At 39.2% G+C, this 24510-nt stretch overlaps 1 protein-coding gene and 1 pseudogene across 3 annotated transcripts in view; both read left to right on the top strand.

The window, feature by feature from the left end:
• UBE2E2 (ubiquitin conjugating enzyme E2 E2) overlaps positions 1-24510 on the top strand; it is a 326256-nt gene that overhangs the window by 212489 nt on the left and 89257 nt on the right. The window lies entirely within an intron of this gene.
• Positions 5572-8174, top strand: LOC105063284 (large ribosomal subunit protein uL6 pseudogene; annotated as a pseudogene).

Below are 24510 nucleotides of genomic sequence, written 5' to 3'. Positions count from 1 at the left end.
CTCATTCAGAGGGGTACTGCTTCATATAACTGATAGCTAACATTGATGGACTTCTTACCATTTTTCTCCATGTTATTTTTACTCTTCAAGTATTATTTCTACATGTCATAGTATCTCATCCTCACAGCAGTCCTACGATGTAGGTAATGTTCTTATCACCATTGAAGGAACTGAAACGGAATTTCTCAGAGAAGTTTCCAAGGTCACACAGCTAATGAGAGGAAAAGCCAAGATGGAACTCAGATCTGTGATTCCAGAGCCCAGGCAGCTCGCCTTGCCTCTGCAACAGGCAATTTGAATCACTCTAAATTTAGTTTAGTTCATCTCTCATTCAAAAGTCAGAAATTTCTAAGAGACCTGTTATCGTAAAGTAACTTCAGAACTGGCGAGACCATAGCTTTTCCCCACAGAAGTACCCATTCGATTTTGCTAATGAAGGGAAGCTGGCAAATTCACGACCTGACTGTGGGATGAAAGTCGGTGACTCTCTGGCTTCTCGGAGACTGCTGGTGGTTATGCAGTGGCTGGGGTGGAAATTCTTTAGAGAACAGGAGATGTGGGCTCCTCTTGTGCAGCTTCCCTGGCCAGGCCTGTGGAACGCTCTCTGTCCGTCACATCTCCAAATCCGACTCACCCCTCAGCTTCCTGGCAATATACTACAGCTGACTTTATTCCTTAGCTAATGACAAGTGTAGTGGCACATTTAAAGAATTACTTAAATGATTTTAATTGAACATCTGCAAAGCTTTCTTGAACAATAGCTATCAAAGGGAAAATGTGTGTGTTTAACTGTCACTGAGAGTTATGTAGTGTGCCTCAGTTTTGACAGAATTTCTAGTTTGGCCAAACTTCTCATCTCAGAGCACTAGTGTGCGTTTATGAGTTTAAGCTCACACTCTTTAGAGCTGGATAAATTCCCGTAATTCACACAGTTATAGAGGAAGACTTCTTAACTGTCTCCTTACTAGAACACCTACAAAGGTGTCCCTTAAAGTATGGTGCTTTACCACCAGCGGTGTGCAGGGTGCTCACTGGCCGTACAGAATAAGCACTTTAAAAATGTATAATTATCTATACTAATGTTAATTTATATTGAGAAAAGTATGTAACTGGTATGTCAAAGCTATGATTTCATTTTTAAATGGAGGCTAAACTAGATCTTTTATTTTTTCAAAGGTCTTACACAGGTATTTTGCTTTTTAAAAGAATTAAAGAAGATATTCGATGAAGGATACTAGAGTTAGTACCTGAATAGACGGACACACATATAAATGATACGTGGGAAACATTGGCCCATAATATGCATAGTTTGCTCACAGCTGGTTTTCTACAGTGTAGCGGCCCTTGCCTTTGTGACAGTCTCTAATGAAAGCTGTGGATTGTTTATTTGCATTATGGTAAACTCTTTACAGAATCTTTTGTCCTGTTTCAAAATAATAGCTAACCTCTGAGTCTTTTTTTTTTTTTAATTGAAGTATAGTCAGTTACAGTGTGTCAATTTCAGGCATACAGCATAATGTTTCAGTCATACTGGGTCTTATTTCCTTCTTTCTCTTATAACAGTACATTTATTACTTGCCAGCTCTTTCACGACAGGAGAGGCTCCACAGAGTTTTCTATGATGTGTTTCCAAAATAAATCCAAAGCAGCAATTCTCTTTCTTGGTAATTTAAATGAGAACTTACTATGGAAAAGGCTGAGATAAAACTTCAAAGCAGTTTTTCCCTGAAAAAATTAGATACTCAGTAAGTAAAGCTGGCCATAGGAAGTATCAGTGCTCTGTTAAAACATGAGATGTATGCTCCCCTGGGATTTCAGAGTAACTCTGAATCATATACTTTATTACATGTGCTTAGAGCTTTTGAATTTGGCTGCAAAAGAAACCTCAGGTTTAAAGGTTTTCTTTCCTTGGCTTTTGACCATTTAAGTGTGTTTTTCCCTTCGTGGTATTATGTTTGAAAATAATATAAATTGAAAAGCCTAAGATTTGTGCTTTTGTAAAGTTTTTTTGTTGTTTTATCTGTTGGTTTTAATGGAGAAATAACTGCCAGAAATAATGTGGCTTTTGGAATCCAACTGACGTGGTTCGGATACGGGAGGGTATACCTCTAGGGAGGGTATAGCTCAGTGGTAGAGCATGTGCTTAGCATGCAGGAGGTCCTGGGTTCAGTCCCCAGTACCTCCAGTAAAAAAAAAATTTTAAATAAATAAATATTTCTGGTTTGTAAATAAAATTTGTATTTTTTTAGATTCCACATATAAGTTATATCATAAGATGTTTGTATTTCTCTGTCTGACTTCATTTAATATGATAATCTCTAGGTCCATCTATCATATTGCTGCAAATGGCATTATTTCATTCTTTTTTATGGCTGAGTGATATTGTATATATATGTGTGTATATATATGTGTGTGTGTGTGTGTACACACACACACAATCTTCTTTATCCATTCATCTGTTGATGGACATTTAGGTTTTTTCCACGTCTCAAGGACATAGAAAACAAACTGGTTACGAAAGGGGAAAAGCAGGGCAGGGATAAATCAGGAGCTTGGGGTTAACAAGTACACATTACTGTATATAAAATAGGTAAACAACAAGGTCCTACTGTATAGCACAGGGAACTATATTCAGTTTCTTGCAATAAGCTATAATGGAAAAGAATCTGAAAATATATGTGTATATATATGTATGTATATGTATAACTGAATCGCTTTGCTGTACACCTAAACTAAGATTGTAAATCAACTACACTTCAATAAAAAATAGAATTTACAAATAAAGAAATAAATAAACCTAATTACCTCCCCCTCTCCAAAAAAAAAGATACTACTGATCCTCCACTTACTCTTCCTGTTACTTTGGGCAAGATGCCTGACCGAGCCGCAGTTACACCAACTGAAAATGGGCCTGACAACCCTTACTTAATGGAGTTGCAGTCAGGATTACAGTGATGTACTGTAAACGGTTTAATGCAACATCAGGACAGGGTAAATAGATGGTACCTATTTACCATCTATTTTGTCTTATTTTATTTTTGTTTTATGTTTGTTTTATTTTCAGCAGTCAACAGTGACTCCATAAATTCCAGTCATGTAACCCTGATGTTCAAAGCCTCACTGAATTCCAGGCAGCCTTCTTTCTTGAACTTCTCCTGCAGAGCCTCCTTCCCTTGCTCCACAGAGACCATTGCAGACTTTGCTCCTCACCTCCTGTACCTTCTCAAGCTGAGATGTCTGCCTTCCCCCATCCCAGGCCTTCTTGTAGTCCCGCAGGCCATTTGCCCTTTTGCTTCAGTCTTGACTACTGTTTTATCTGGACTTCTAGGTGGTGGTGCACAATTTAGCAGTTGTTTTTTTTCCTCTGCTTCCTCTATTCAAATCTTGGTTTCTCCAATCAGATTGTAAGTACTCAAGGACAAAGAACACTGTATCCTATACTTTTCCCATATTACCCATAATTATCTGGCTTAATGCCAAATAATAATAATAATAATAAAAGAGGATGTTAAAATCAGACCCATTGAGAAAATGGAAGCATGGTAGTCATAAAGTAAAATAAGAGCATGACGCATTGTGTGTGTTTACTTTGGGATGGTTATGCTGCCTTGAACAGCTAGTAGTACTTACTTACAGCAGTTGCTAGGAGACAACATTAAAGTCGAATTAATTGGGGGAAATACCTAACTACCCAGTAATGGAAATGAGATGGAGAAGAGAAAACACCCTAAATCCCTGATGTCAGAAGACTTGAGTTCAAATGTTATTACTCTACCAGGAAGGAGAAATACCATATGATATCACTCATATGTGGAATCTAAAAATAAAAGATAAAAAAAGGACACTAATGAACTCACCTACAAAACAGAAACAGACTCACAGACATAGTAAACATTCTTATGGTTATCTGGGGAAAACGGGTGGGAAGGGGTAAATTTGGGAGTTTGAGATTTGTAAATGTTAGCTACTATATATAAAAATAGATTTTTAAGTTTCTTCTGTATAACACAGGGAACTATATTCAATATCTTGTAATAACCTTTAATGAAAATGAATATGAAAACAAATATATGTATGTATATGCATGACTGGGGCACTGTGCTGTACACCAGAAATTGACACATTGTAACTGACTGTACTTCAGTTTTTTCAAAAATGTTATCACTCTAGTTGCATGACCTTGAACAGCTCACTTAACATTAGGTATGATATTTAAGGGACTGAGGGGCGTGGGGAACCCAACCAAACAACTGATAAAACATCCAAACAGACTTGGACTCTGAAGATTTAAATCTTGGGTCTGGAACTGACTCACTGCCTATGTGTTCTTGATGTCATCCATCTCCTAATTTCCTCCTCTTTAAATTGAGCAGGATGAAATCCCCTGCACAGGGCTGTGGGGATGACATTAGGACATGTGTGTGTTGATGCCTGGGGTACTGTGGGCATGTAGTAAATGTTGTGTTTATCTTTAAATAAACCTCTGTGGATCCCCATTGCCTTGGTTGTGAATTGACAGACTTCAGTGAGACAGTCACCAAAATCCCTATGTCAGTTACGTCACAAGGAAGGTAAGTAAGGATACTGTTTGTTTAAGCTCATTGCGGATTTTTAATTTACCTAAAAGAATCAGTTGCAGCAAAATATGGATGCATCTACATTATGTAAGGCATTAGTAGAATTTTTTTCTGATTCACATTGTGGCTTCACCCTTGTAATCAGACTAGTGGAGACCTGTGGCATCTTCCCCTTGAGTTTTGCCTTTCCATTGCGCCCAGTAAGAATGTCTGTATATTATACTGTTAGAGTGAGCAAGTACCCCAGTAATAACTTTAAGTAGAGTTGAACCTGTCAGGCTGGCCATTCACTGGCAGAAGAAGAGCTGTATTTTATAATGCATGTGCTAAGTTTGACTTCTCCTTAATATTAACACATGACTAAATAAGTTCCAAGAGAATGTAACGTTGACTCACTCCATTTTTCAGTGACGCATTCTGTCTACTGAAGAGACAAATGTAATCTATTGCCAATTTGTATTTTCACTTGACATCCTCTGATTTCTAAAATAAACACAAAATCAGTTTTCTTTTTATTTACTTTCCCAACTTTTCTATGCACACAAACCTTCAATATTGTCCCTCTTTGACAAGTTTCTGAATAACAGTTTACAATGCCCGGTTTTATAGGGCCAGCATGTTGCTCTGTACTCAGGTGTTACAAGGCTCAAGTAGCACCAATCTGGATCTTCAGGTTAAAGGAGCTGGTGTCTGTCAGGCAGGTTGGAAAACTTCAGAGCATTACAGTAGTCAGAGGTCTCCTGGGAAAGTCATGTTTACCAGTGATCAAAGATGGTGGTCCCAACTGATAGATTGGAATCCACCAATAGATCTTTTTATAATTTACTTATTTTATTTACTGAAGTACAGTCAGTTACAGTGTGTCAATCTCTGGTGTACAGCACAATGTCCCAATCATGCATATACATACATATATTCTTTTTCATATTTTTTCATTAAAGTTTATTATAAGATATTGAACATAGTTCCCTGTGCTATACAGAAGAAACTTTTTTAAAACTTATTTTTACATATAATGGCTAACATGGCTTTTGATGTGCTTTTTTTTTTTTCTTTAATTTTTTGCAGGGGGCACACAATTAACTTTTCTTATTTACTTTATTTTTAGAGGAGGTACTGGGGTTTGAACCTAGGTCCTTGTGTGTGCTAAGTGTGTGCCCTACCACTTGAGCTGTACCCTCCCCCTACCGATAAATCTTAAAGTCAGACCTTGTAGATCTCTGAAAGAGGTCCTACTGCTTCACCTTTTCTCTCCTGCTGTGCAAAATTAGTTTGGTACTGCCCTTCTTGTTTCCTGGGGATTCTCACTATCTAGGGAAATGAAAACCTCTCTGCTTCCAAAAAGGCTACAAATCCTGATCTCTTTGATCCAGGGGGCAGACAGGCAGGTCCATGAGGTCCAATGTCATGGGTATATGATGTATTATAGTAAATACAAGGATATTTGGTTTGCCCAGGAGGAATTGTGCCTTCCTCCACAAACACTGACATTTCGGGTTTGGTTTTTATTTTTCTTAAAATTGTTCTTTTGTTTTGCCACATCTACCGCGAGAATGAAAACCATTCTCAGCAATCAGAGTGTCGACATTCCAGAAAGTGCCGACATCACTTTGAAGGGACACACAGTTATTGTGATGGGCCCCAGAGGCACCCTGCAGAGGGACGTCAATCACATCAGTGTAGAACTCAGTCTCCTTGGAAAGAAAAAGATGCTCCGGGTTGGCAAATGGTGGGGAGGTAGAGAAGAACTGGCTACTGTTCGCACTATTGGTAGTCACGTACAGGGCGTGATCAAGGGTGTTACACAGGGCTTCCGTTACAAGGTGAGGTCTGTGCGTGCTCACTTCCCCATAAGCGTCATCATTCAGGAGAATGATTCTCTTGTTGAAATCCAAGATTTCTTGGGTGAAAAGTACACCCGCAGGGTTCGGGTGAGCCCAGGGGTTGCTTGTTCAGGATCTCAAGCCCAGAAAAATGAGTTAATTCTTGAAGGAAATGACATTGAACTGGTATCAAATTCAGCTGCTTTGATTCAGCAAGCCATGACAGTTAAAAACAAGGATATCAGAAAAACTTTGGATGGTATCTGTGTTTCTGAAAAGGGAATGGTTCAGCAGGCTGATGAATGAGATCTAAGTTGTCCAGCTACAGGAACAGCAAGATGCCTGCCCAATCACTCTTTAAATTCACTTTTGATGTTTTAAGGATGTAGTAAAAGCTATTGATTAGGGGAAAAAATAAAATAAAATTGTTCTTTGAAACATTTCATTCATAACGTCTGTAAGGGAAATGGGAATTTTAAATAGATAAGACAAAGTAGAAAAAAAATCAAATTTGGTTGATGATATCTGAGATTACTTTAAGCATGTGTAACTTTAGTTTAAATTTTCACCTTTGTTCTAAGCTAATAGTTGGACAACTTAAGAACCACATTTTATACCATAGTTGACATTCAGACAACAGATAGTAAATTAGAGAAAAATAAGACCAATAAAAACTGTTAACAGAAACATAAAGGAATATAATAAATGTATTCTTTCTCCTCAACCCTTTGAAAAACATGAGAGGGATTATTAAAAGATACGTTTTTTGCTGAGACTGGTGATGGTTCTTGGCTTAACTTACCTCTGTGAATGCTAAATTTGTTTTATGAAAGTCAATTCACTTCACTTGGGTTTTAAATACTGATTTTAAAAGATGATTCTTGAACAGTGATGTTCAGGCAGTTTTAACCACATAATCCTTTCTTCAAACAAAACATTTCATGGAACCACAATATCTCTAGTGAAGCCCCTGTTTGACATGGGGTGAAACAAGGAAGACAGAGTGTGTGTGCACACAGACGTGCACACGTGTGTAAATCTCCCACAGCTCCAAGACTACAGTTTGAAAAGCACTGGTATTTGACCACCTTTTTGTTAGAATGCCTGATGGGCCCAATTCGTAGTATTCTGAAGTCGACCTTGAGCAATAATTAGTTTAAAAAATACAAACTTCAGGAAGAAGATTTCTGAAAAATGGTGACAGCAGTGGTATTTGCTCACTAATCTCCCCATAGAAACAGAGCAATTAGGGTACCAAAATCAGAACCCACAGACAGCAACTCCACCAAGCCAAGTCCCCCCACCAGCCCCCAAACACTAGAAGGTAGGGACAGACTGCCAACAGCTAAGAGATTCTTGTGAGGTCACTTACTGTGTGGGAGGGGGAAGAGCACCAGAAACAGGGCAGCTGATGTGTTGAGAAGAGGAAATCCCTCAATTGCCAGCATGTACTCACTGGGACGCGCAGCCGGCCAGAGGAGCTGTGAGAGTGGGTGAGTGTTCTTTGCAGGATCTGGTTTATAAGTGAATACGGGGGACTGGAAACGATCCAGTTTGATGGTGACAAAGCCATCTGAGCTGTATAAATTCTTGAAGCAGGCAAACCAAAGCTCCCTTCCAAAACAAATCCTTACACTGTGGAAAGCTGCTCGAAGCAGAATCCACATTGGGCTGGATGGGATAATAGGGGAGAAGAGAGAAAAGTCCAGGTTAAAAAGCAAATGGTGACTACAACATAGGTAGTTCCATAGAGTGAAGGGCTATTTTTTTTTTTTTTTTTTTTTTTTTTTTTTTTTTTAGTCACTGTGTGAAGACAACAGAAGAAAGAGTTCTAGAATCATGGAGTTGGAAGAACTATCATGAGCTATCCATTTCAAAGTACAGGAGAACTTGTTTCATTTTTTAAAAAAAAGCAAGCAAAATAAAATTAAGCAAAGATCTTATAAGGAGCAAAATGCAATAAAAACATGCTCCCAAAGTCTATGAAACAAATGAAAACTATAAACTGTTAAAATAAAACAAGGTTAAAAAAATATTTTAAATGATAGAGGATTATAATGAAAACATAAATCAGAATTGGATCAAAATTTAGGTGACTGGAGAAAAATCCATGGAGCAGCATATTTAAGATGCTCAAGGATGGAGAACCGGAGCCATTAGGTTTCTATCCAACTAAACTCACCTTCAGGTGTCATGAGTACAGACCAATAGTTATGAACACTCCAGGATCTCAAATCTCGCTCTCATGAGCCTTTGCTGAGGAACCTGCTAGAGAATGAGCTTCAGACAACCCCACCTCCAAATCAAAATAAAACAAAACAACTGGGAAATGCCAGAGGAGAGGACACAGTGACATTCCGTTTCCCAGAACTTAGGTAATGGTCCGTGGGACCGAGTTCTGGCCCCAGACATGGAGGGGCATAAACACAAGGTACTTCCAGGCACCATCCTCTACATCTTCACTGATAAGCTGGCTGGGTGCAAAGAATCCAGCAAAGTACTCTTTGACACCAGTAGAAACCACATTACTGTTACTCTAGGTAGCTCCAAGTAGTGTCTGAGCTTTGAGATGACAATAATTATTGGATTTATCAGACTAGATGAAATGTCACTAAATGGCAGCATTTAATCTAACAAGGAAGCACAACTATAACACCACACTTTTTAACACTTTGATAACTATATTTCAGTATAATCTGCTTTATTCATAATACTGGGCCTTTTATGGTATGCATTTAAAAACATTATTCTGAGAAGAGGTCTGTATGCTTCACCAAACTGCCAGTTGGGTCATGGAGCAAAAAGATGTGAAGAACCCCAGATTCAAATGGAAAGAGATGGGTATCTAAATTAATAGGCGTCTTCTCTCCATGTTGTCAACACACGTGGAAAATGACTTGAGCAAGAAATAAGCTGCTGCTGTGTTTAAGTGAAAAGGATAAAAAGGCAAAAAACTTACAATGGAAGAAAGTCCTGACTTGAACTGATTCAAATGCTTTTTCACTAGCTTTCTGTTGTTCAAAACTAATTTACATGATCTTTGCTGATTATCCCCGGGGTCAAAAGAAGCACCAGCCAGTCTTCAGTTTTTGTGGTTGGGTAAACTTGGCCAGACTCAACATTCTGCTCCATGCCTGAGCCACACAGTGATTCTAGTCCTTACTTTAAAATGAAAATTTGGGGTGTATGTATCTTTTTGAATCAAAGTTCCTTCCAGATACATGCCCAGGAATGGAGTTTCTGGAGTTTGTGGTAGCTCTATTTTTAGTCTTTTGAGGAATCTCCATACTGTTTTCCATAACAGCTGCACCAAACTGCACTCCCACCAGCAGTGAAGGAGGGCTCCCTTTTCTCCACAGCCTCTCCAGCATTTGTCATTTGTGGACTTTTGAATGATGGCCATTCTGACTGGTGTGAGGTGCTGTCTCATTGCAGTTTTGATTTGCATTTCTCTGATAATTAGTGATATTGAGTATTTTTTCATGCGCCTGTTGGCCATTTGTATGTCTTCATTGGAGAATTGCTTGTTTAGGTCTTCTGCCCATTTTTGGATTGGGCTGTTTGGTAATTTTTGTTGTTGTTACTTTGTTGTATGAGCTGTTTAACACTGTAAACTGACTATACTTCAACTAGAATATTAAAAAATAAAAAAAGAATTATGAACTAGTAGATCATTGAATACTTAAAAAAAAAAAAAGAAAAAAGAAAATTTGGTTCAAAGTATGCTTCCCCAAGGGGACTGTGAGACTATTAGACACAAGTAAGTGCATTTTGGTACATCTTAGTATATTTTTGGTAGTCTTCCATCACAAAAAATCTAAATGAGATTAGGACATAATTTTGTTATGAACTTCATTGCTGAAGGGAACTTCAGAGGGCCTTTCATCTACCATCCTCATCTTACAGTGTGAACTGAGGACCAGACAAGTTTGGGTCAGACTCACAGTCACACAGCCAAGGTGCTCCTCTAGGCTCTAGCCTAGACACACGTCCACACATGTGACACTAACATTGTGTCCCACCAACCTCCGTCTTCCCTCACTGCCCCCACCTTTCCTCCTTCTCTCAGGTCACAGTAGAATTGCCTTCAGTAATTCTGCATATATTCCTGGGAAAACTTTCCGAGTTCTCTAGCTTTCTTTCCTTTAGAGCTCAGGAAAAGATGATTTTCTCTTTTTTGCCCCCTCATCGTAGAGTAGGCTTCTTTATTTCCGGGTAACAACAGAGAATCAGTTGTGTCCTAGGGGTACTGGCAGAACCATCCTTCAGTACAGTGACAAGAGGCAACTGAGAATTTTACCTCCTCATCTCTCATGAGTAGCTCGATGTTCTTGACCACAGATGGGGCAGTGTTTTCCAGGTCTTGAAGTCCTTTTATAACAAAACCTACTTCGAGCGACACGGAACCTTCATGGCCAAGAGGGTCATGCTGTTGCTGTGGTCTTGCACCGTCTGCATGTTTCCTCTGGGCGGCTCGGTGGGCTCGCTGGTTTCGGTTGACAAATGTGGCCGGTAAAGAGTGGGTGTGCTGCTCACGCAGAGTTCACATTAGTAACTCCCACTGTCTCTTGGTGGTCGCATCTCTGGTGGGGAGTTGTGTGACCTTGAAAATCAGGAGACCTGAAGTCCAGCCCCCACTTTGCCGTAGACTTCGTAAGATTCTCTTTTTCCTTCTTTCTTAAGGCTGTTCAGGTATTTCTTTTCTTTACCTCTTGCATTTAGTTACAGGGACTTTGAATTAAAGAAAATGAAGAAACGAAAAATAAAAAAACAGATGACCTTTATCATATACATACATTTATGCTTACATGTTGCCTAAGAACAGGTGGTTAAACCTCAGAAGACCCACAAATTTATCTGGTGGGCAAATTGCGAATGCAAAACGTTATCCTACCATTTTCTGTTTCTAGATGTCATGCCTAAAATTCCAATTAGCATCACTGTTAATTATCCTACCACTGATACAGATAGCTTTTTAATCCACTTTTGTTACTCATATGTGGAAAAACGTAGAATTTTAATGGTCACGAATGCTGACAACAGTTTGAGAGCAGGGGCGTGATACACTTAAAACTTCTCTAATTATCCGGCAAGTGTGTTCTTTGGATGTTCTTTTTCGCCGCTTTGGTGATCAGCCATGTTGTAGAGTGAGCTTGGGTGCCCTGCTCAGTGTCTTTTGCTTTGCTTGGCCTGTTTCTGGTCCATATCAGCGTCCAATCTCTCCTTTCTATAAGGTTCCTTCTTAGGAATAACCCAGCGATAATTTTTTATTTCCCTGCCATAGCTTTAACATCAGGGGTAGGTGTGTTTTAAGCCAAGTTGTCACTGCTTTACTCGGAGAACTGATGCTTTTCCAAGCCCTCCTGATATTTCTGTGAAGAGTCAGAAAGGCCAGTCAGACCTAACAGAATCTCATGTGGGTTTTCCTGTTCTTGGGATGCTTTCAGCCTCATTGTTCTTAAAATTCTTGTCAGTAAATCAAAGTTGAAATCAGTGAGGGTTTACAGAGCAGCGGAACCTGCCAAAATGTGAGTTTGAGCTTTCCTTAGAGTCAACTTTTCAAGCACGAGTAACTGTGAAAGGGAAGCAGATCTCAATTGTTTTGTGCTGGATGCCTGAGCTGAGACACACGGCTTGCTTTGAAATCACATGAGCCACGTTTACAAACCTAGCAGCAGATCTTTAACTTCCTCCTGGCATTGAGACTGTTGTAGTAAAAGGAAGAACTCATTTATACCCATTTACTCTAAGAGAAATATACTAATATGTGATAATATCATAACTGTCAAGGCGCAGACCCTTCTCCTCTGGGGCCACTTATCCTCACCCTCTACGAGGCACTGAGTGCGTGGCCAGCCGGGCATCATGGGTGAACCTGTGATATGTCTACAAGTTGAGCCTTTTTAAATAGAGTGGTTAAAAGCATGAATTGATCTGTAGTCCACCATCTGAATAAGGTTCTTAATTTAAGATTAGAGGAGTTACTTGGTCTGTGGTGACTTACTGGGCTTTGGAAATGAATGACTACCAGCCCCAGCCAGAGCCTGGGACACCCAGGGATCCCCGTTCACTCTGAGTCATAAGCTACTGCTAGTGTTTGGAGCTCAGCTTCCTTTCCACGTTGTTTTTTGCGTTGCCTGAACGACGCAGCAGTCAATTTGCTTTGTAAAGTCAATTTTTGTTCCTTTATGCAACATACTTTCATCAATATTGGTTGGCCTTTCTCTGAGGTTCTTGTTGTGGCTGTTGTTTTTGAAATCTAAAAAATATGATTAGTGTTTTGATAGCGTAGATATTCTCTTAACACTGACAGTACCTCTGTGGGTGCAGACATTAAATATAATTATTATACTAGATATTGTAAGATCTATGAAATTGGCAGTAGCACATCACTAAAAGATACTAACTCACAGTTTAAATTTAATGACTCGGAACGGGTTGATTTTCCATTCTGCTATGTTCAATGTTTAATAAACTCTTCTTTGTTACTTCCACCCTGCGTATTATAAAAGCTGTTACATGAGTTGCCGCTACCCACATCATACATAAAGTTACAGGAATGAGCAGATTGGGATGTTACAACTTTAATTGCCGAGTCCCAGAGTTTAGTATTTCCAATTGGAGTGTTGATTTAGCTCTGGAAGTTTGAATTAAATTCTTTGTTGTTTCTTTTCCTAAAAAAAGTTCTCTGTCTTTAACATTGAGCTAAAGAGATACAATGATTAACACAAATACAATTTTTAAAATTCCATTGTGAATATTTAGCATGGCCCTGGTCATAAACAGTACAATTGTGTTGGCAGTGAATAAATTGTTAGCCTAAAATAGAAAAACTTCCCACATGAATTAGGACAGAATTTCTCTTGATGTTTTGCAAATCCTTAGCCAGCTGTGAACATACAACTAAACAGTATAACGCTTTACAGAGAAAGCAATTTATCATGTGCTAATATATTTTAGGAGCTTTTTTTATGATTGCTTTTGGAATGGGAAAATGCAGCTTACAGAAGTAGATAAATTTCACAAAGTAATACCTAAATGTTCCACATCTGTGTTTTAGATTTTTGTTTTCTTTGTAATAATTAGGGATCACTGCCTTCACCAACACTATTTTGTTCACCATTAGGCTTTCCACCAGACAAACTATATATTTACTTATTTGCTTACTGTTATCTTCCTCTCACTAGGATACAAACTTCATAAAATGAAGGACTTTGGATTTGTTCAGTGCTAAATGCATTATTACCTAAAACAGTGCCGGACACGTAGAAGGAGTTCAGACTGTATCTGTTGAATAAATGAACAAGTAAATTAATTTCATTTTACATCATTTTTTCTTTTTGTTTAATGTACTTGGAGCATTTCTTCATGTTATTAAAGAGTAAAATATACCTTTTTAAAGAAGTAGTCATGGTACATTAAAGCAATTAAATGTAAGTCAAATCTGATGGAGATGTTCAAGTAACTCCACGTTTGACAAACTGAGATTGTAAACGGCATTTGTAGAGTCTATATATTGATCCACTGCACTCATTTTGGAAAAAAGTGAAAGGACAGAAGCGCTTTACATTATACTTCATTCTTTTAAATTCATGAAGATGCAGTTGTTCAGTTAAAAAAAACAACCCTCTTGAAACTGAAGAATATTCGTCATCCAGGGTACAGAGGAAAGTTGGCGGTATCATGCATGCCCCTGAGGGATGCACCTGGATGTGGTCCAGTATCATCACCCCGTGTGGAGCAGGATGCACCCCCAGCAGGGCTCAGAAGCAGGAGGGAGTGACCGACCTGCTTGAGGCGGCAGCCTCTGTGGAGGCAGCCTCTGTAGAGGCAGTTCAGGGAGGTCCAACAGGCTTGTAAAGCAGCATAGTGAGGGTCCGCTGGTTAATTAGCTAGCCAACCGTAGTTGTGGGGATTAACTTTGAGGAACAGCTGAAGCAGGTGTTCTCTGCTTTTCAGTACATTCAGTAAAATAAGAATCCCACAACTGTGTAATTTTCGATCATTTTTTTGCCTCTACCCTACAATCCTACCCAGCTTGTTCAGATGGTGGTTGAATAGCTGCTCTCCTTTTATATATATAGTACATTTTATCTAAACAAAATTAGGTTTTTATATCCATCAGGTCTTGAAACAGGTAGGACGAGAAAATTCAGTTCTGCCAGCTTTTAAAATATAATAGGAGATTGTAAACTATTCTGTCACATTTTAGTGGTCCCAGACAACTGTCTTTTACTCCTTCTTTCTTCCCTAGATCTTTATGAACCTTTCTTTTGTCTCTTACTGCCTTGTCTCCCATTGCCTTGTCTCTCCCTGTCTTTTCTCCTGAGTGAGGCTGCCGGGTTGGATGTGCAGGCAAGCCGTGGTGCCTGGGGCCCAGCCAGTCCCTTCCCAGGCCTCTCCCCAACCTTGTCATTCTCACCAGGTTTCTTTCTGTACTGATCTCCTTTCTGTCTTCACGGACAGACATCTGACAGGCAGGTATACCCAGGGAAGGGACACTCCAAGGCTGCAAAACTGAGACACGGTTTCCACAGCTATCAGGGGTTGTATTGGAGCTCATGCTGACAGCGATCCATTCTCCCCTGCTTCTCACAGACGGTGACAGGAACGGACAGCTGGACCATGTGGAGTGTGACATACCGTACAGAACTGACCAGTGACCACTGATCGAGTCTTAACTGTTCCAAGGGTCTTTATATCATTTCTCCTGAGTACTCAGTTGACATATTTGCTTCAAACAAAATCTTTTTGTGTGTGTATATATGTATTTTATTGAAGTATAGTCAGTTTACAATGTTGTGTCCATTTCTGGTGTGCGGCACAGTGCTTCAGTCATACATGAACATACATGTATTCGTTTTCATATTCTTTTTCACCATAGGTTACTACAAGATATTGAATATAGTTCTCTGTGCTATACAGTATGAGCTTGTTGTTTATCTACTTTATATATATTAGTATCTGCAAATCTTGAAATCACAGTTTATCCCTTCCCACCCACTTCCCACCCTAGGAACCGTAAGTTTGTTTTCTATGTCTGTGAGTCTGCTTCTGTTTTGTAAATAAGTTCCTTCTCTTTTTAGAGTCCACATATAAGTGATGTCATATGGTATTTTTCTTTCTTTTTCTGGCTTACAAATAAAATCTTGAGTGATACAACCCCTTTGTAGTCTTTGGATAAAGGGGCTTGGGAAGGTATTTGGCGTTCCTAAAATCTTGTGATCTAAAACACCGAAAAGTAGCCACTGGCATCCCAGCTAACTTTTACAATAGATTCATCTTTCACTGAGCTTAGTAAAATTACGAATCATATGCCGTAGAGGGGTTGAGGGTCTGGGGAGCAAAGGATTAAGCAAACTGAATTTGGACACTGTACCCTGAGTATGTATCAGGACAGATCCAGTTCAAATATCCCCACCCTGACGTCTCTCCACACCTCTCCTCACCCAAAAACAAGTCATTTGAAATTTTGCTATTTTACAAATACTGTTGGTGAGCACCGTCATATCACCAGTGTCTTGAATAAAACTAGGCTGTGGTTAATGAAACACATCTGGCAGTATTTGGGGAAAACCTCCATGTAGAGAGATGAGTAATCATACCTCCTCATTTAAAATTGTAACATATTGTGCAAGCTGAACATTTGTACATAGAGGACTTTTTAAAGGAAACTCAAGAAAGACATTGTCTTTGTCATTCTCAATCTCAGTGTTTTTAATTAACTGTTTTATTTTGGAATAACTTTAAATTTATGGGAAGTTACAAAGATAGTAGAGTATTTCCATATACACTTCACCCAGTTTCTCAACTTAAGTTTTTATTTTATTTTTTTTTAAAAGAATGGAGCCTAAGGAAACATGATTGTCAGATAGTATGGTGTCCTGGATGGAATCCTGGAATAGAAAAAGGACGTTAGGTAAAGACTAAGGAGATCTCAGTATGGTGTGGACTTTATTAATTACAATAATAATGTATCAACATTGACTCATTAATTGTGACAAATGCACTATAACAATGTAAGATGTTAATTAAAAACTAAGCTGGCTGTAGGGCATATGAGAACTCTAAGCTATCTTTACAATGTTTTTATAACTAAAACTTTTAAAATAAAAAGGTTTTTTTTTTTAATTTTTTATTGAAATATAGTCAGTTTACAGTGTGTCAGTTTCTGGTGTACAGCATAATACTTGGTATACAGTCATACATACACATACAGATATCTCTTTTCATATTCTTTTTCATTATAGGTTACTACAAGACATTGAATAGAGTTCCCTGTGCTGTACAGTAGAAACTTGTTGTTTATCTATTTTATGTGTAGTAGTTAGTATCTGCAAATCTCGAACTCCCAATTTATCCCTTCCCACCCCCTTACCCCCTGGTAACCATCAGTCTGTTCTCTATGTCTGCAAGTCTGTTTCTGTTTTGTAGATAAGTTCATTTGTGTCTTCTTTTTTTTTTTTTAGACCCCATATATGAATGATATCACACTCCCTCACACCATACACAGAAACGTTATGTTTTAAAGTGTCACCCTCCCCCAAAAAGTTAATCATGCATTCGTTCAGTATTTACTCAGCCTTCAGCACTTTTTGGTCAGTGTTAAAGTGTCAGTTCTCTGTGAATTCACGCAGTGAATCAAGAATCATTCTTTGAGTATCTGTTGTGTTCCTGACAGTGGTACAGCTGCACAGGATGCCAAGATGAATAAGACACAGTGCCCGTCCCCAAGGGACTGCAGTCTGCTACAAGCAGGAGACAGAGAAACCCGGAATGAGTGCTGTCATAGAGATGGAGGATGTGGGCTGTGGGAAACCCGGGGTAGGGACATTTATGTCACTGGGGTTGGAGTGAAACCAAGTGTTACAAAATGACCAACTCTGAGAAAAAGGCAGCAGACCAAAAACCAAAGGAAATTTAAACAAATAACTGACAAATAGAAGGTGATGGCAAAGGTATAGCAATCTTCAGAAGAAACAAGAAACACAAGAACAACTGTTTCCAGTGGTGACTAATGACATATGGGACGGAAGGATTTCTAGTCCCAGTGGGAAGGAAGTTCGGATGAGCCAGCAGTTTTCTTCCACCAAAAAACTGACAGGAAAGAGGAAAATATTAAGAATATAACCTGCGACAGAGGCACAACTCTTTGACATAAATCTTAGCACTATTTTTTTGGATCTGTCTCCTAAAGTGAAGGAAATAAAATTAGCAAAAATAAATTAATGGGACTGAATTAAACTTGAAAGCTTTTGCACAGCAAAGGAAACCATCGACATAACAAAAAGACAGCCTACAGAATGGGAGAAAATATTCGCAAATGATATGACCAATAAGGGATTAATATCCAACATATATAAACAGCTCATACAACTCAACATCAAAAAAAAAAAAAAACAATTAAAAAATGTGTGGAAGAACTGAGTAGACATTTTCCAAAGAGGAAATACAGACGGCCAACAGGCACATGAAAAGATGCTCAGCGTCTCTAATTATCAGGGAAATGCAAAACAAAATCACAGTGAGCTATCCCCTCACTCCTGTCAGAATGGCTGTCATCAAAAAGAACAAAAATAGCGAATGCTAGTGAGGATGTGGAGAAAAGGGGACCCTACTACACTGTTGGTGGGAATGTAACCTGATGCAGCCACTGTGGAAAACAGTATAAAGTTTCCTCAAAAATACTAAAAATAGATTTACCATATGATCCAACAATTCCACTCCTGGGCATATATCCAAAAAAAGAAAAAAACACTAGTAAGAAAGATAATGCACCCCAATGTTCATAGCAGCATTATTTACAACTGCCAAGATATGAAAGCAACCTAAGTGTCCATCAACAGATGAATACATAAAGAAGACGTAAGATATATATGTATACACATATACACAATGGAATAGTACTCAGCCATAAAAAAAGAATGAAATTTTGCCATTTGCAGCAACATAGACGGACTTGGAAGGCATTATGCTAAGTGAAATAAGTCAGACAGAGAAAGACAAATACTGTATATCACTTATATGTGGAATCTAAAAATACAACAAACTAGTGAATATAATAAAAAAGAAGCAGACATAAGTACAGAGAACAAACTAGTGGTTACCAGTGGGGAAGGGGGAGGGACAAAGAAGGAGTGGGGGAGTGGGAGGCACAAACTGTTGGGTGTAAGACAGGCTCAAGTGTGTGTTGTACAACATGGGGAGTACAGCCAATATTTTGCAGTAACTAAATGGAGTGTAACCTTTAAATTTTATGTTCATTTTTTTAAATTTTTAAACAAAAAATATATATAACCTGCAAGTACAAAAGGGTAGTATTTCTCTTCTGGATGAGAAGCTGGTCTTTATTAAAATAGCAAATCCAATTCTGTTCTCATTTGGTCATCCTTTTACCTACTATGTGCAAAGAACCACCTTTAAATTAGATATACAAAAAATTAGAGAAGATGCAGGGAACCAAAACAAGCCTAAAAATGGAAACTAAAAGCCATTTTAAAAGCCATAAAATTGCTTAGTACAGAAAAAGATTTCTACCTTCCTAACTTTCTAGTAACTGAATGGTTAGTTTCAGAAGGGCACTGACAGTATGGTCTTTTGAACGGAAGTGAAGGGAAAAGCTTTACATTTAGCAAAATAAAATAAAATTAAGCATAAGGAAAAAACTTCCTATTTTAAAAAATATTAAGCATAACTAAAGTCAGTAATAGGAGGAAACTGCCATCTTTGATGCCCTGCCCTTTGTTGGAGGTCTAGAAATAGATCATTGTTCCCTGCTTTTCAGATAAATGGGTGCTCTTTGGTTTGAATATATTAGATACTAACAACGTTTTGGCAAATGTATAAAATATCAGTGACTGTTTTGTGATCCTAACACATAAATATGACAGTAAATTTGGATTTGGGTTCCCAAAGGAAAATTAAAATCCATCAAAACCAAAGAAGAATCCCAGCTGGCATAAGCTCTTGACAGATTCAAAGATAGGGTTTTCCTGTAATATATTCTGTCCTCAACCCTTTATTTCAGCTTCAACATTTCTATTTCTTTAAATGCTACTCGAGCCAGTCCACCTGCATCAAATGAATAATAGCTTTTTATAAGTAACAGCAATTTTTTTTCTGTACCTAGACAATGAGCACCCATCTTTAGAAGTAATTTTTTTTTTCCCCTTCGGACTCAGACTACTCTTACTTTTCTTCATTTGAACTAATTACTGGGTGCTTTCAGAGCTTTGCTTTTCATATACTACATATATTGTAGGCACACTATGTCCTGAGCATTTGTTTCAATTTATAAAGAGTACAATTAGCCCTTTTAATGCTGAGTTCAGTCACAATTAAAGCTCCCCTAATGGTTAGGGATTGGTCTTTCCAAGGCTGAGAAGGTGTTTTTAATTATTCATTCTTCAGTTTGTGTCTTACAGCAGCCTCAGCTGTGCTTTATTATTCAAAGGTTAATGCAAACTGAGAAGTGGGTAAATTAAATCTGCTTGGCAGCCGGCAACCCTCCGTACTCACAGACACTGTGGGCTGGGGACTGGCAGTAGACGTTATTTCCACCATTGCAGCACTGCCAAAAGCAAAAACCACGAAATCCCTCAAAGATAGCCGACGTTGACAGGAATTATTAAGGGATACTACAAATTGATGGTTCTTAAGTAGCAGATCGTCAGTAAAATCTGTATTTGTTTTGCTTACAAAGAGAGAAGGCAATAGCTGGAATCTGAAGGGGAATGATGGCTTCTGTAGAAAATTGATGTAGGTACCATGACTAATGAACTTTGTGTAATATTAAATCACCAAGTTGAGTGCTGGAAGTCACTTCTGCAAATGTTTTACAAGGACAGACTGCAACATCTCACATGAAAGCGAGGACATAATGGACTGTCCTTAGACAACTGAGCAGGATGGAAGTGCTGTCTTCTGTTTGGCTGCCTACTCTCTCTCCTCCACCATGGCGTCTCATGTGGCTGGTCTCTTAAAAATTCTCCTCCAGCTAGGAGGAGCCCAGGACCTCACAGAGCCCGGTCAGGTACCTCCCATCCCCTCTGTCTGGAGCGGACGAGATAGATGGACCAGTGCTGCCTCCCTGTCCTCACTCCCTGTGACCAGAACCTCATCTGTCTTCTGACCTTTGCTGATGGGCTGAAGGGAAGAAAGGACGACATACGAAATCTGTGCATGTCGTTGAAAATTCTGATTTTTTTTTAACACAAAGCCTGATTCTTCCATGAAAGCCACTGTAAGGTATTAGGAAATCCAGGTTTGTGAGATTAAATAGGAGTCTAAGGAAGAGGAAAGTAAGTGGAGTCATCTCATTTGAGGGTGATAACCCACCTATATAGTTGTGGTGAAGGTTTAAAAAGATGATCTGTATGAAGGTGCTGTGTGACCTTTCTCAACCTGTCCAGAGTCAAAAGATTGTTAAATACCAACTAAATATCACTCCATAAAAGCTGTTGACTAAGTTGCTGAATGTTTACATTATGTTGGGACTTAGGTATTTTCTTCAGACCATAATGAGTCTAATCTGCTTTTTATTGATACTTGTCTATAATTTTAGCCAATTCTCGTCTCTTCAGCAGAGACGTAGGGAGCTGTGCTGGCACCGCTTGGTTTATGATCAGGGCTGCCACGTCTTCTGTTTCTCCCACTTTCAGTCTGCGCTGAGCCTCGCCGTCAGATCCTGGTGTAGAAGGAAGGAGAGCTTTTGAATGAGACAGTCCTGGGTGTGACACCCTGTTCCACCATTACTGTGTAACCTGTGTCAAGACACTGACCTTCTTTGAGCCTTAGTTTCAGATAACAGTTCGCAGAGTGGCAGTAAGTTGAAGGAGTATGTGTTAATGGTGACAGTTACCATTTTTAAAACACCCACTCTTTCCCAGGCACTGTCCTTGACACTTCATGTGTATTTCATCCTCATGACAGCCCTGTACAGTCAGTAACGTTCTGTTTTACAGAGAAGTAGGGAAAGTGCCTTGCACAATATCCGGCTTGTAGGAGATGCTCAGTAAATGGAGGTCTTACGCTATTACGGGGATTTCATCGTGGGATCCCTACTAGAAAATTCCATCAGTGTCAACCTTTAATGTCCGTACTGGTCATCCGCCGCTCTTTTTTTAAATGTAGGCTCATTCAGTAGGTCTGCGTGGTGCTGCTCCTCTCTGAGCCACATTTTGAGGCCCTTGGTGACCCCAGGATCTGTGATGGTGGTTCTCAACCCCAGGTGCTCATTGCTCATTCAGTTCTGTTCAGTTGATCTTGACTGGGACTCAGGCTTTTTTTTTGGAAGTTCCAGAAGCTGTTCAGACTTTTTCTTAAAGCACTAGCCTCCTTTTATTCACATGCTCCCTTTATTTACTAAATACATATGTGTACATAAAATATATAAAGTGGAGTTTCTCTGGTCGAATTTCATGTGGGGAAGGAACAGATTAGTGATCCCGAAAGACCTCTGTGGAGCCCTGCAGCTCCTGGAAGCAAGAAATTTGAAAACCACAGCTCTCCTGAATCCAGTTCCTATCATAGCATTTAAGGCCCTACGCAGCGAAAACTCAGTCACCTGTGTATATGCCATTCTCCCAACAAGGAACCCACTTCCCCCTGTCTTATTTCCATGCAGTGCCTTTCACCTGTTAGACCCCATCTCCCCGTACCTGTTGAAATTTACTTTACCTTTCACACAGTGAGGGACAGAGCCTGGCTCTCTCATTGTGAAAGCCACTTTCTTTACTACTATGCTGTACTCATAGCCGCCTGTTCTACTAAAGACGTTTGTTATTTTTCAACAAACATTAACTAAGTATCTACGTGTGCAGTTTCCTTTTGCCGTTAACCTTTTGGTTGACTTGTTTCCTCTTCCTTTTCTGTGCTAACCTTGGCCTCCAGGCAGAAAGGTTAACATGGGTCTTGGGGCCAAATAGCAGTTACAAGGATACAAAGAAATTCATGCAGTCTGTGGAATATCACAACCAACCTGTTCTAGAATAAATTAGGCAACTATATGACCATTTTCCTGTGGAAGAAACAAAAGATGTTCTCAGTCAGCGAAAAGTGCATTGAGTATTTTGGAGGTATATGACCTGCTTGAGAAACAAATTGCCTTGATAGTAACCCTGGATACAAATAAACAGAAAATCTTAACTATCCTAAGAATAATTCTCTGTCCCTAAACTCTGTCATCTAAACTTTCAAATGGAATTGTTACTTAGATATAGTCTAGATGTTAGAAAGTAATAAAGCTGCATTTGAAATGATACCAAGCGATTTTACATTCTGTCCCCTACGAATGGTAACATTTTTGAGAACTGAAGCATTTTGAGAAGGATTCGGCTTCCTGCAAACTGTGTGGGGGCAGCAGCAGCTTGTCAAAAGCTTGTTTAACCTGCAGATAAGATCAGTAGACACATTACAGCCTTCCTGTCTAACACTTGGGCCTATGGGGTGGGGGGGTGGGGTTAAATAATAAAAGAGCCATTACTTGCCCCACAGGCTAGCCCACAGGCCAAAATTGTTCTTCCAGTGCAGACAAGAGAGGCTGACTCTGGAGGCCTGAAGACCTTAAGAGCTTTCATATCTCACACAGACCAGAGAGAACGCACAAGAGTTGGGGTGGGCGGTGGGCACCCAAAGCAGTGTTGCCAGAAATGGTTCATTAAAGAACTGAAGAGAGTAGTCAAAGATCACTGTTTCTAGTTTGAAAAGTTAAAAAAGAAAACAAAAAAGAATTTGGTAGCTGAAATGAAAATGGCTGTTTACCAACTTCTGAATCTAGTCCTTGAAACTTGCCCGGGATGAAAAGGTGCCAGAAAATCCAAACGTTGGTCTCGACGTCCGGCCTCCTGTCTTAAGTGGAGCAGTTATCACAGAGCGGGCACACCGCTTTCCCAGCTGCCTCTTCGTGCCTTATGCGCAGCCGTTGTGTGGGCCTGGGCAAAGCCCGTCACTTTTCTGACCCTTAATTCTATCACTTTGGAAATGAAGACTTTGAAATACAAGTGATTCCCAGTGGGAGAAGAGGGTTTTCAATTTTTCAGATTACTCCCCCAGCCCCGCCCCTACCCCCGCATGTACACACTAAGAATCACTGCTCTGAAGTGGGTCGTTTTTTCTGCAAAGAGAAGGTATGTTGAAAGGATAAAATATGTATATATTTTTTTTTTTTAAAGGCTGAGACTAACTCCATCAACTTAGTTCTAGAGTCCTGGCTGCTAACTATAGGATTAAAAGTTCTATAATTCAGTATTTTAAGTAATTCTGACTGATTTTATGCCTGTTGAACTCAATGGAATTCCAGTCCAGTTCTACTGCTTGCTTCTGGGTTATGAAAAAGTTGAACTAGATGGTTTCCGAAGTCTTTATGATTGTAACCTTATTTCTAACAACACACATATATAAAGTAGGATTTGGTTCCTGTTGACTCTGTGGCCTGTCTTTGTGCTTACAAGTGAGTGTGTCATAAAAATGTAGCTTAGAAGGAAAAGGAGGAGTATACTGTTTTTCCCAGAGGTCTTCCTTCCTGTTTCCCGACTTCTCTGCTTCTCCCTGCTCACTATTTCGTACCATTATGTCTCTTAATATTTTAAGTCTGTTGGAAAGTTGTGCACTCACTGCAAAACATCACACGTTGGGAAGATTAAACACATACACACATACTCCTGTATTATGTAATACAGAAAGAAGCAAGGAAATCTCTGGGGTCATGAATTTAACTGAGAGACTCTGCCTTCTTTAATAACTTCTAGAAGGTTAGTTCACCACTGCCTTCCCTGGGGATTCAGCAGTAATTGTTCTGTGTTTAAAATTCTCTTTTCTTCTTGTTTCTTCCTCTTTTCAGTTGTGGACACTGTTAGCAAAGGGTACAAAGTAGATGACAGTAGTGACGTTAAGGTTTGGCAAAAAGATAACTATAGTCAAATGAATTTCTTTTTTCATCTTTGCGTCTCAAATCTGGAAAGTGTGACTGAGGGTAAAGCTTCCTCCCATTTATTAAGGACTCATTGACAAAAAGTATAGAATGATTCCTTTTCTTGGAATACCTTGAGAATAAACACCAGACTCTTACGGGCTGGAAAGAAACTGAAGGAGAAAATATTCATAGTCCAGTT

Source organism: Camelus bactrianus, chromosome 1, assembly GCF_048773025.1.
Source record: "Camelus bactrianus isolate YW-2024 breed Bactrian camel chromosome 1, ASM4877302v1, whole genome shotgun sequence".
In the NCBI taxonomy this organism is placed as follows: domain Eukaryota; kingdom Metazoa; phylum Chordata; class Mammalia; order Artiodactyla; family Camelidae; genus Camelus; species Camelus bactrianus.
Note: the sequence above shows the minus strand (reverse complement) of the source record. Positions and strands in the feature narration are given on the sequence as shown.